This window comes from Sceloporus occidentalis, unplaced genomic scaffold, assembly GCF_023333645.1.
Source record: "Sceloporus occidentalis isolate IW3139 unplaced genomic scaffold, rSceOcc1.0.p SCAF_4, whole genome shotgun sequence".
Classification (NCBI taxonomy): Eukaryota; Metazoa; Chordata; class Lepidosauria; order Squamata; family Phrynosomatidae; genus Sceloporus; species Sceloporus occidentalis.
This window is the reverse complement of record NW_028316984.1, coordinates 161,756,204-161,768,560: the sequence shown is the minus strand read 5'-3', so window position 1 is coordinate 161,768,560 and position 12,357 is coordinate 161,756,204.

Genomic DNA, 12,357 nt, shown 5'->3' with positions numbered 1-12,357 from the left:
TGATGATTTCCTATCCAATTGTGGGTCCACTACCCCATTCCAATCTCCCATTAATATGTGCAAATCATAATTTAATTTTTTAATTTCTTTGTGTAATTTTTTGTAAAATGTAGCTTTATTCTCTGTGGGTCCATATATACCTAATACCAGGGTTTTTTCCCATTTATTATCATTTCTAGTCCTACATATCTCCCTTCCTTATCATTCATTACCTCCAGCACCGGGATATTATTTCTGATATATATAGCTACTCCATTCTTTTTTTCCCACCTGCAGATATATATACTTCCCCCAACTTTGGATTTTTTAAATATTTTTCTTCTTTCCTTTTGATCCTTGTTTCTTGAATACTGCATACATCCCATTTTAGTTTTTCCAGTTCATGATAAATTATTTTTCTTTTGTAAGCCGAATTCATTCCTTTTATGTTCCAAGAGAGGAACTTCATTTCCGTTTTTCCTTACGTTTCTTCTAAGTCTTTATTCCTTTCCTCTTCCTCCTTCTCCCAGTCTTTCTTCCAGTCAATTAGCAATTCCGTATTTCCCTTCGTCAGTTTATTTTCTTCATCCCATTCTAGATCTGCTCCTCCAACCGCTCCCAGCAGCTGTACCTCTTCATCTTGATCATTTTCTTTTTCTAGATCTGTCTGTCCTTCTTCTTGTTCTTTTTCTTCCTGTTGCTCTTCCTTTCTCTCTTGTCCTTTCTCTTTCTCTTTCTCTTTTTTCTTCTGCTCTTCTCTCATGTCTCTATTCAGCTTTTCTTCCTCTTTCAACCATCTATTGTAGAATACTTTAGCTTTTTCAATCGTGTCTATCTTATAGAACCTTTGTCGCCATGTGAAGGAGATGCCCTCTATTGGTTCCCACCTGTATCTTATATTCTTTTCCTGTAGTATTTTTGTTAGATTTGCATAGTCTCTTCTTCGTCGCAGTATCTCTCCAGGGACATCTTTAAATACTTTAATCTCCACTCCATCTATTGTTATTTTCTTCGTGTAGCTCTCTTGTATGATTTTGTCCTTAATCTGTTCTCTTGTGAAATACACCACAATGTCCCTGGGCAAATTCTGATTCCTAGCTGCTGCTGAATTAATCCGGAAAATCTTATCCACGTCGAGATCCAAATACTCAGGTGTACAGTCAATCAATTTTGCCAACACTGGTATCACTTTATCATATAGGTTTTCATTATATTTCTCTTTCAATCCTCTGATTTTAATGCATTTCCTTCTTTCTTTTAAGTCTCTCAGTTTATTTTGTTCCTTCTCTTGCTTTTGTGTTATGACTAGTTCTTGTGTTGTCCTCTCAAGTTCCTCTGTTTTAACCTCTAATTTAGTTGTCTTCTTTTTCACCTCCTTTACATCTTCTTGCATCCCTTTTATAGTATCTTTCAATTCATCTATCTCTTTCTTAAAATCCCGTCTGAGTTCATCTCTAGAGTCCTTAATTTCTTGTCTTATATTAGTTTCAATTTTTTGTATAGCTTCTAATATTTTCAGATTTGGATCAACTATCTTTAATTCCAGAGAGGGTCTTCTTGGCATAGTATATCTTGCTTCTGCTTGTTGCATCATTTTCCTCTCTTTTTCCTTTTCACTTCCTCTTGTTACTATTGTTCTCTCTGGTTTTTCCATTTTGTTTGATTTGTTTTTCTTTATTTTATTTTATTATTTTATTTTATTTTATTTGTTTATGTTATTTATTTATTTATCTTTTTCTTGTAATAACTCTTCCCAGTCGCTAGGTGGCGCAGTCTTCCTTGTGTTCCCTGTCTTTCTTACTCACTTTTCTCTTGCCGCTACTCTTTGTTAACTTCCTTATTCTCCTCTTGTAATTATTCCTCCCAACCACTTGGTGTCACTGCTTTCTCTGTTGCCTTCCCGAACTAGGTCAAATCCACTCTCTTGCTTCCCCTCTTTGTCTACTCCTACACTTCCTCTTCCTTTCTACAGCTTCTTATCTTACATGCGGTCTCTGACCTTGAAAACGCTCAGCCCAGCCGCCATTCCAACTACACCACCCCTCACAGAAACACCTAGGTATACTTAGATTCCAGTTCCTTTGTCTTTTTTCTTGCACTTTCTGTCTGTTTTCCTTCTCTTTCTATCCCTTTCATCTACTTCTCTTCCTTGTCCGTCGTCGTCTTCTTCTCCTCCTCGTCCGCCGTCGTCTTCTTCTCCTCCTCGTCCGCCGTCGTCTTCTTCTCCTCCTCGTCCGCCGTCGTCTTCTTCTCCTCCTCGTCTGTCGTCTTCCTCTCCTCCTGGCCCGTCTACCACTGCTTATTCTCCTCCTTATCCTCTGCTAGAACTCGCCGATCTGTCTTTAATTCCGTTTCAAGCCCTTTCTTCGGTCGAGTTTTAAACTCCCGCCTTGTGCCTTACTCTTGTCGCTTCAGAGTCAGGACAAGCCTTCAATCTTATAACCCCAATTTTTGGTCCTCTCCTCCCTTCTTACATTTCTTCAGATCTTCCGACCAGGTCTTTTTGATGAGGATCTTCCTTATTTAGTAACAGTTTCTCTTTTAAGTCTGTAGCTTCCCCCCCCCCTAAAAGCCGGCTCGGCGAGGCTTGGTTTAGCCCGTTTGCGGTCGCGGTTCGCTCTCGTCTTCCAGCCTTTTTCGCCCAGAGCAGGGTTTAACTTGCCCAATTCCGGGCTCAAAAGCTGAATGAAGACCCCGTGAGCCCACCTGGGTCCCCTTTAATGGGGGGAATGATTTTCCTTCTGTTACAGAGGCCGCAAACGGAACAGCAAGGCCACCTGCTAATGTGGGTTGCTGTTAACGCTTCGCCATCTTGGCCGGCCCCCCGGAACTTTTCTTGTTCTTTCATAGCTGCCCTCCCCTTTCTTAGCCTTATGATTTCTCGAATGCAGTCCCCACTCTAATCAATGTTTGATCCCAGGTATGAGAGCTCATTTAATTTTCTGTTTCCTCATTGTCTAGGTTGATTTTGTGTGCATTTTCAGTGGTCATTATTTTTGTTTTCTTTATGTTAAAGAATAAGCCTGCCTTTGCACTTTCTTCCTTGATCTTCCTTAGTAGTTGCTCTAGGTCTGTGATTTTTTTTGCTAGTAGTATTGTGTCATTTGCATACCTTACATTGTTGATATTCCTATTTTCACTTGTTCTTCTGTGTCCAATCCGGCTTTTCATATAATATGTTCTGCATACAGGTTGAATAGGATGCAGCCTTGCCTGGCCCCTTTGCCCAAGGGACTAGTGTACACTATTAATCTTACAAGAAATCTCTTTTCATGCTACAGAAATGCTATAATTCACAAAATGTTGGTCTTAGATTTGGAAATGGGTTCAAATCCCACTCCAGCGAACTTTGTACTTCACTGGTGATCTTTATTGATGAAAGAACTTTCCTCAACTTCATACCAGGCAGAGGAAAGGGAGAGAGAACATGTGCATAACATTGGTTTGAAAGCCACTAGGAGAGTACATCCACTTGATCCAAATCTGGGTTGAATCAGATCAATCTAAAGCAGTTTAAAATGTAACAGGCTTGTCCTGGACCTGATTTTGAGCTTCAGAGTACATTTTTCAATTTCTATTTGTCAGCCCAGTTTGATACATTTGCCTCTAAGCTGGCCATAAAATGGGGAAGAAAAAAAACAGGCAGAGGAAAGGGAGAGAGAACGTGTGCATAATTCTGTAACAGGCAGCTCCACCTTTCTCCCAATTAGGGAATGATTTTACCGGAGCACTCCAACCACATTGTTTTGGCAGAGTGTGTGCACACACGAGTGGTGATGTAATATATCAGAAGCTGTTCAGTGTTTTTCCCTGCTCCTTGCAAACTGACTCTTCTAGGAGCATTTCTTAAAGAGTGTGTGGATCTGGTTGTTATGTGTTTTACTTGTGTTACGTAAAACTCAAGCCCCTCTGCCCTGCTTCCAGCCCTGAAGTGCTCCGAGGTGGCTTGTTCCTAGTGTAACCACTCAAAAGAAAACCGTTTTTTTCTTATTAATGGCTGTTTTCTGATAAGGAAAAAAAAAGCAAAAGAAGTGGAAAACACAGGAGGGGGTTACTATAGAAATTCATCATCTTTGGGGCTCTGTGTTTCTGTCATAGAATCATATAATCATAGAGTTGGAAGAGACCACAGTGCAACCCCCTGCCATGCAGGAAATCCAAATCAAAGCATCCCCAACAGATGGCCTTTTTAGCTGCCGCATCACACTGTTGACTCATGTTCAACTTGTGGTCTACTTGGACTCCTAGATCCCTTTCACATGTTGTCTCCTTAAGCCAGGTGTCCCCCATCCTATATCTGTGCATTTTATTTTTCCACCCTAAGTGCAGTACCTTACATTTCTCCGTGCTGAATTTCATTTTGTTAGCTCTGGTCCAGCTTTCTAGTCAATATCAGATTGGAACCAACACCTGCCTTTAACCTGAATTCTATTGGTTAACACCAATTAGAGTACAGTGGACCCTTGTTATCAGCTGGGGTTTGGTTCCAAGATCCCCCGTGGATAACAAAATCTGTGGATGCTCAAGTCCCATTAAATATAATGACATAGCAAAATTGTGTCCCTTATAATAAATGGAAAATCAAGGTTTGACATTTGAAATTGATACTTTTTTGGAACATTTTCAAACTGTGGATGCTTGAATCCATGTCTAAAATATCCATGTATAAGAAGGGCCAACTGTAAAACCATTGGATTAATTGTTGAGTGGTGAGTGAACAATTCCCTGGATCCAATGGGTCTATTTTAGTTCAGAATAACAATAAGAGTTAGGCTTTTATCTGCTGACAGAAGGGCTCCACTCATGGAAGGTGCTCTCACCTGATTTTCAGGGATCCCCTTTTCTATCCTTATCACAGCGACCGCATCCAGCAGGGCTCCATCAGCCTCTGTGTAGAGCCTATGTAAGCAAGCTATATTTCAGAGAAAGAAACTGGCAAAATCCACCTCTGAGTATTCCATGGCCAAGAACACCATATGAAATTCATGGGGTCACCATAAGTTGACAGGTGACTTGAAGGCACATACACTGGCAAAACCACCTTTGAGTATTCTTTGCCTAAGAACACCATATGAAATTCATTCGGTCACCATAAGTCAACAGGCACATGCACAAACACAGAAGGATTACCAAGGAGAAGTGGGAGCAAGGGAAGCCCATTTCTGCCAGCCTCAGTGTATAAGCATTAATCTGGATCCAATGTAACAAGATAGAATTTTGTTGGTGCTTTATGCTGTTGTGACAGACATTGGCAGAGTGCATTTTTTGGCAGAGGCATGTAACAGTGGTAGGGTGAAGGGGAGGCAGACGAAGCTCATCCTGTTGGGAAAGAAAGCTGACCTACTGGCTCCTGAGAAGTTTGGGAGTTAACAAGGTTTCTTTCTATCTCCACAGTACTGCAATCATATTAATCCTCACTACCATCATCATTGTGTCACTGTTGTCACCACCTAAACAGTGTAGTTATAATGGCCAACAGGATCTTGTCTACAGTATCTGTCTCACTCTGTGTTTCCATTTCTTATTCCACGATTGTGATACACAGTTTACACTTACCTAAACCAAAGATGAAGCAGAAATATGGCAAAATTTGTGTTGCCCCAAGGCAGTTTCTTGAAAGCTTAGAAACAGAGGAAGGCGAAATCTTGTAGTCAAATCTCCCCTCCCTCCCCATTTATATTATTTCTCTTTCATTTTATAACTCCTTAACCATGAAATTAGAGAAAATTTACCAAGGTTCAAAGTAAATTCATTATAAATCTCAGTAACTCTCTGTTGAAAGCCATGTTCATTCGTATTTCCAATTAAACCACAGGGAAAGAGAGGCATCCCTTTAAAAACACAAGTGCTCAAACTTGAAACACTCTCCTTGCCACTAGACATACAAACCCACTGCACCAATTTTTCTGAAATGTATCCCTTCAAAAGGAGCTACAAAAATGTATGCATTTCATCCACTCTGGTGGTAGGGAAACATATAGCTATCAGTTGATTCCCCCTTCCCCATCTTTTTGATTTCTTCATAACAGTCATTTGGGCATATAGCCACAGTTTCATGAAGCAAATCAAGGCTCCACTTGGTGCCTGTACAAAAATGCAATGCCCTGGTAAAGTGTTTTGCATTTAGAATACTAACTTTCTCAAAAGTGTTCCAAAATGCATCCATCTGTTTTCTAAAAATTCTTTCCTGGCTCATCATGTTGGTGCATGTAACTCAGATGGGTGCTGTGCTCCCAGCTGCAGTCATGGTAGAAAGCTCCTTGGAAATTAAACTATTTAAAATCTGCTAAAACTGATTTGATTAAAGGGGAAATGCTGGGGAATAAAACTATTTCTGTTTAGCAGTCTTTTCCAATCTGGCATCCTCCAGTTGTGCTGGGCTTCAAATCCCATCACCCTAGCCAACATCATTGTCTATGATGCTGGTTGGGAACAATAGGTGTTGGTAGTCCAAAATATTTTGAGGATACCAACTTGGGAAAGGCCGCTTTACAACAGAAAGAATATTCACAAACATTCTTGTCCTCCTCTGAGAGAGGTTGTTTTGACATGTAAAAGTAGCCTGCCAAAGAATCACCATCCTCCACTCAAATTCTCACCTTTGGCATGACAGACAGATAAGGAGCATTTTTTTCACTATTGTAGTTTCTGTATTATTATTATTATTATTATTATTGTAGTTTTATCCATAGCGCTGTAATTGTACACAGCGCTGTAAATACAGATGCAGACAAACTGAGGAGAATAAGGACAGAGTAAAGGCCCTTTGCCTTGGCCCATAAAAGATCATTAGAGATCTTTGTGGGGGCCGTTTCTGTGGAATGCTGCTGGCGGAAACCATCGTGAAAGGGATCCAGAATAGAGTCAGCTTCAGACAGCGAGAATAAACAACCTGTTCTAAAACCTTAGAAAGAAAAGGGAGAAGAGAAATTGAACAATAGCTGGACAAAGAAGAGGGGGTCAAGAGAAGATTTTTTCAGGATTGGCCCCCGAAGGAAAGGGGCCCGTAGAAAGAGAGAGATTAGAGAGAAGTGAAGGGAGGAAGGAAGGGGCTATAGAGATTAGGAGACGAGAGGGAATTGGATCAAGAGAACAGGTTGCAGGTTTGGAAGAGTACAGCAGTGTAGAGAGTTCATCCAAAGAAACAGGAGAAAACACAGAGAACTTATTAGTTGAAGGTGCCAGAAGATAGTGTGAGAAAACAAATTTTGCACTAATTTCCCCTTTCTGAAGTAAATCACACACGCACAGCAAACATAGGGGGATTGGCTGCGACAATAAAGATGCAAACAGACCATACCAAGCTTCTAATTTTTAAAAGTCCATGCAAGAAGTTGACAAGCCAGTATGGTGTAGTGGTCTGAGTGCTAGACAATGATTTAGAGACCAAGATTTGAATTCCCATTCAGCTATGGGTGATCTTGGGCAAGTCATACACTCTCAGTCTCAGAGAAAGGCAGCAGTTATAATTTTGAACAATAGTATATTTGCACCATTTGCACAAAAGTCATAATCACAAATGCAAGAATTGCAAGAGAGAGTGAGAGGGAGAAGGAAATGCCTGTCTCATAGGTAAGAGAAATTGCAGTTTTTCATTCTTGCATATCAGAATTAGCCAAGCAAGTACTATATTTGCATTCCTACTTTATAGCAAATCTCACCCTCTGCAGTAGTGTTCTATTCAGCTATTGTGTATAAATAAACAATTAAATTACTATGCTTTTAAAATGTTACTGAAATATTGGTCCCTCATTTAGTAAAATTCAGGAGGTGAGGAGAAAGATCTTTTATTATAAGACCATTTCCTTCTGTGATACTAAATCATAATCCTTCATCTGTTATTTTTTTTAAAATATATCTTTATCAAGAAGCTTTCTCTGCAAAGGAACTGCACAGTTACTCAAATATAAACAATCAATTTATTCTGTATTTTTGCATGGAAAATGAAAGAAAACATTATTAGCTTTGCAATTCATTTCAAGAAAGCATATTATTCTTTGAAGCTATCATTTCATTTCCTTGTTCCTCCCACCCATTCTTTTTATACCCACTCACATCCCAGAGACACCCTGAGTGCTTCCTTTCCTGGAAATCTTTCATTTGGAATGATGCTTCTGTTATTGCAATTTCCTTCAGCAGTTTATGAATCACTATGCCAAAAAAAATTGTTTAAATCAATCATTTGGTCACATTTTTACTTTTGAGATGTTAAAGGACAGATCATGTGTGTCTGCTGGCTTTTTTGAATCAAGAATTTAAGTTTGATAATGCAAGCATTTAAGGAAGATCTTAAAGTAAAGGCTGAGCTGTTAAAAATCCCTCGTGCTTTCTTAAGTGATGTAATCTCATTTGAATCATTAGATCTAGCCTGCTCAGTTTAATAATAATTGACATGATCTTCTTTCCACTTGGGTCAAAAGGAGTTTATTTGGTTGAGTAAGTGTCGTGATATACTTAACAGTGGCTATTTGAATTAAGTTTTTATTTATTCACTGGATGGGTAGTAAATGAACAGCCCTTTCTGGGGTGTACTGAGATATATAGTAGATCCTTGGTTTCTTCTGCTGGGGAAGACAAGCTTTTAGCAGCTGCCTTGTCTGGCAAAGTCTAGCTATGCTTCCAAAAGCACAAATGTGACAGAGAATGGGATAATTCCAATGTAAATGCAGACTCTGGTGATTAGAAAATGCTATCAACCATCTGAAAGAATGCTTTGTATTATGCTTTCCTGCCTGGCAATTGATGTTTTACTTCAAATCAGATTCAAACTAGACATGTCGGCAGTACACCTGTTTGCTTAAATCTGGGCTTGCAGTCCAGATTTCATCTCCACATCACTGCATTTGCTAACTGGGGCTCATGGGAGTTGTAGTCAAATATGAGATCTACAGGGTGATAACCTTTCCTACTAATGCTTTAAATCTGGGTCTATTTGGTTATGTCTTTACAACATTTAGAGTAAAACATTTGGGACTGCTAAACTCTCCTTTCCAGTAGTACTCTACCTCCACATAATGGCTCCTGTCCCAGAATTTGCTAGTTAAGCTCCGTTGTGATATAATAGGAAGAAAGGATGGCTAGGAGACAAAAGTGCACAGGAAAGAAATAGTATAGGGTGAATTCATTAACTCTGCACATGTGGATTGTCTAATTAAAAATCACAACCTGGTGCCATGAATATATATGGCTTGGGAAGGCCTTATTTAAACAAGTTTTCCTGATGCTATCACATCTGCTTTGGACCTAAGGATACATACTTTGTAGCTTAAGAATTAAGCTGATCTCTGTAATAGTCGGACTCTTAAATTCAAAAGATCAATAATAATAATAATAATAATAATACTGTTTATTTATAGCCCAATTTTCCGAAGAGATCAAAGCGGGTTACAACAGGAGTACTAAACAATGTACAATTTACAACAGTATCTACATTATAAAATCTCAAACAGTACATCAAAAAAAGTTAGGTAGAACTACTAAGACATTACAACAGATGGGATGAAAGAAAAGAGTCTCAAATAAATTAGAACACAGATAGCTTACAATGGAAGTGATGATGCTTTTATTTACCTTTCCTAGTTTAGAACTGTTTTTACAGTATTTTGTTTCTCTGATAATTGACTTTTATGTTATTGTGACAATGGTACTTCCAATTAAGTAGATTTAGAGAATGAAATGATTTGCACATATGAACATCCATCCCCCTTTGATAAAGCTCCTTTGATTCACATGGGTCAAAATTTTAAAGACATAAGTGCCCCTTATGTGTGTGGATGTCCTTTTGTGTCCCATATGGCTCAGCATAGTTGTAGGTCCACGTGTGAATATTTATTCTACATTGCACCAGAGTTACTGATAATAAAGGTAGCAATAAATATAAAGTACATTAATATCATAAACTATTAATAAAACATCTATAAAATATGGATGGGGAGAGCCCCTCCCTCTGTTTCTTAACTGCCATTGCTCTGGATTCCCAGAGAGAAAAGAACAACTATCATTACAACTTAGAAGAGATTTCAAGATCTGTGGCTGCTTCAGAATGTTCAGGTACACTAGTTGTGGCCTTTTCTAAAAAAAAATCACACCTAGCTATTATCTGTTTAATACAGGTTACTGTAGTGTTCTTTATGTTGGGCTACTCTTGAAGTCAGTCTTCATAGTTCAGTTGGCACAAAATACATCCAACACGGTGATAACCAGAACTCAGCAACTCCAATACCTCAGGATACCTGAAAGTCACTTTCTGACATAAAAGTGAACCTGAACGTCACAATTTACTTCAGACCCATTCCAGTGCTAGTGGAGGTTCAATGTAGGAGTTGGGAGAACATGAGGAAGAGAAGCTTATCAATGGTAAAGCCTAGACTTTCGGATGATCTCCCTGAGGTGGCCCACTAGGTTCTTTCTTAATTTATATTAAAACTGAGGCTTAAGGCAGCTTACAGCAAAACTGACTTGAAAACTATAGATAAAAACAACATTTTATAGGTCTAAATCCAAAGGTTAGTCACAACTAAGATTAGATTGAATCAAATAAATTTATATGTGTTAATTTACGAAGTTTCTATTCACTCACCAGGTCTACTCTAGCTGGAACTATAATTTAGATTTAGGTCATAGTGTTAAAACAAAACAAAATAAATTATGATATTAAAACACAAGTGAATCAAAAGCAATTTAAAAGCATATCAGCAAAACAAAAATATTCTTTTCAGAAATGAGCCAGCTGTCCAAAGTTTGCATCTTCATCTTCTTTCACATATATATTACAGCGTGGAATAATATTTTTAAGCTATTGTCTGAGATCCAGCAGTGGGAGATGTATGTGTATCACAAAACTATGCCTCTATAGCTATGTCACCTGATTCTAACCTCCCCAAATCCACATTATAAGCAATGTAGCCCTCCAGACATAGCCATTTCTTTGTGTTGTTGGATAGTAGTGAGGGTCAGCAGGGACACAGTTAGCTATTTCCCCATAACTGGAGCTACAGCAACAGGACTTCAGAGGGTTCTCAAGACTTCCCTGCTAATGATATCCTTGCAGTGCATACAGCTAAAGGAAAATACCTGGATATCTTCTCGCTTATCGTCCTGCTCACTAACAGCACTGAAATGGCCATGTTGGGTGGAGGTGTACTGTTTACAAAGGAAATTATCAGATGGGGGATGGAACGTCCTTGTCCCATCCTTTTCTCGTTCTCATAGCTTGATTGTGAGCAGATTTTCATATGATGTGGCGCTTATCAGGACATTATCCCATCCAGAAAGCACTATTGACCATAATCGCGTGAAAGACTTTCAAACAACATTGCACAGATCCCGTCACTGTCCTGTCATTGAAGCAGCATTGCCCGGCATTTTGCATTAACGGAAGTTCATGTTAATGCAATACTGCTTCAATGATGGGACAGTAGTGCTGCAATCTGAAAGTCTTTCATGGGATCACAGTCAAAGATGGGATAAGGATGGGGAGTGATCGCATCCTTATCCCATCCCTGTGTGATAATCTTAAAAGGGGGTTGGCGGGATTGGGCACTGATAAGTAGTACAAACAATTCTGTCATCTGTAACAACCAAACAAATGAGTTGCAATGGCAGCTCACTTTTACATTTTAACTAGGCAGCATTTCAAACTTTATTTGTAACTCTGGGTGATGGCTGTGTTGCATTCCCCTCCACTTGTTCCCCAGTTATACATTGGACCCTTAGTATCAACCAGGGTTTGGCTCCAGGACCCCTTATGGATAACAAAATCTGTGGATGTTCAAGTCCCATTAAATGCAGTGGCATAGTCAAATGGTGTTCCATATATAAAATGGCAAAATCAAAGTTTGCTTTTTGGTATTTATATATTTTAAAAATATTTTCAAGCCATGGATGGCTGAATCGGTGGATAAAGAATCTATGTATACAGAGGGCCAACTGCATTGTGATTTTTAAAAACATTTTGCATAAATATGTTTACAATTAGGGGTTCATAAACAAACAAAGAAACAATGTCTGAACATTCTAGAAACTGATAGAGCACTGTGAAGGAAACACACTATACATAACAAAGTATCAACTGCATAAATTACATAACAAAGTATAGACACCCAACAGTGCTTCGTGTCTTTAATTAGAATTCTTTGAGCTTAAGCATTTTAACTACAGACATTTACATTGCCTGTGACTCATGTCTAAATCTTTTTTGGTCCATGTCTTCTAAACAAAAAAGCATGCCTGATTATCAGGAACACTCATCTGTTTATCTTTAACAGTTAAAATTTTATTTGTAATATCAGCTGTTCTCATAACAATTATAGAAACACCACCACTGAGATTATTCAAGGTATAGTATATTCCAAATTAATAGGTGAATGGGCCCATCAC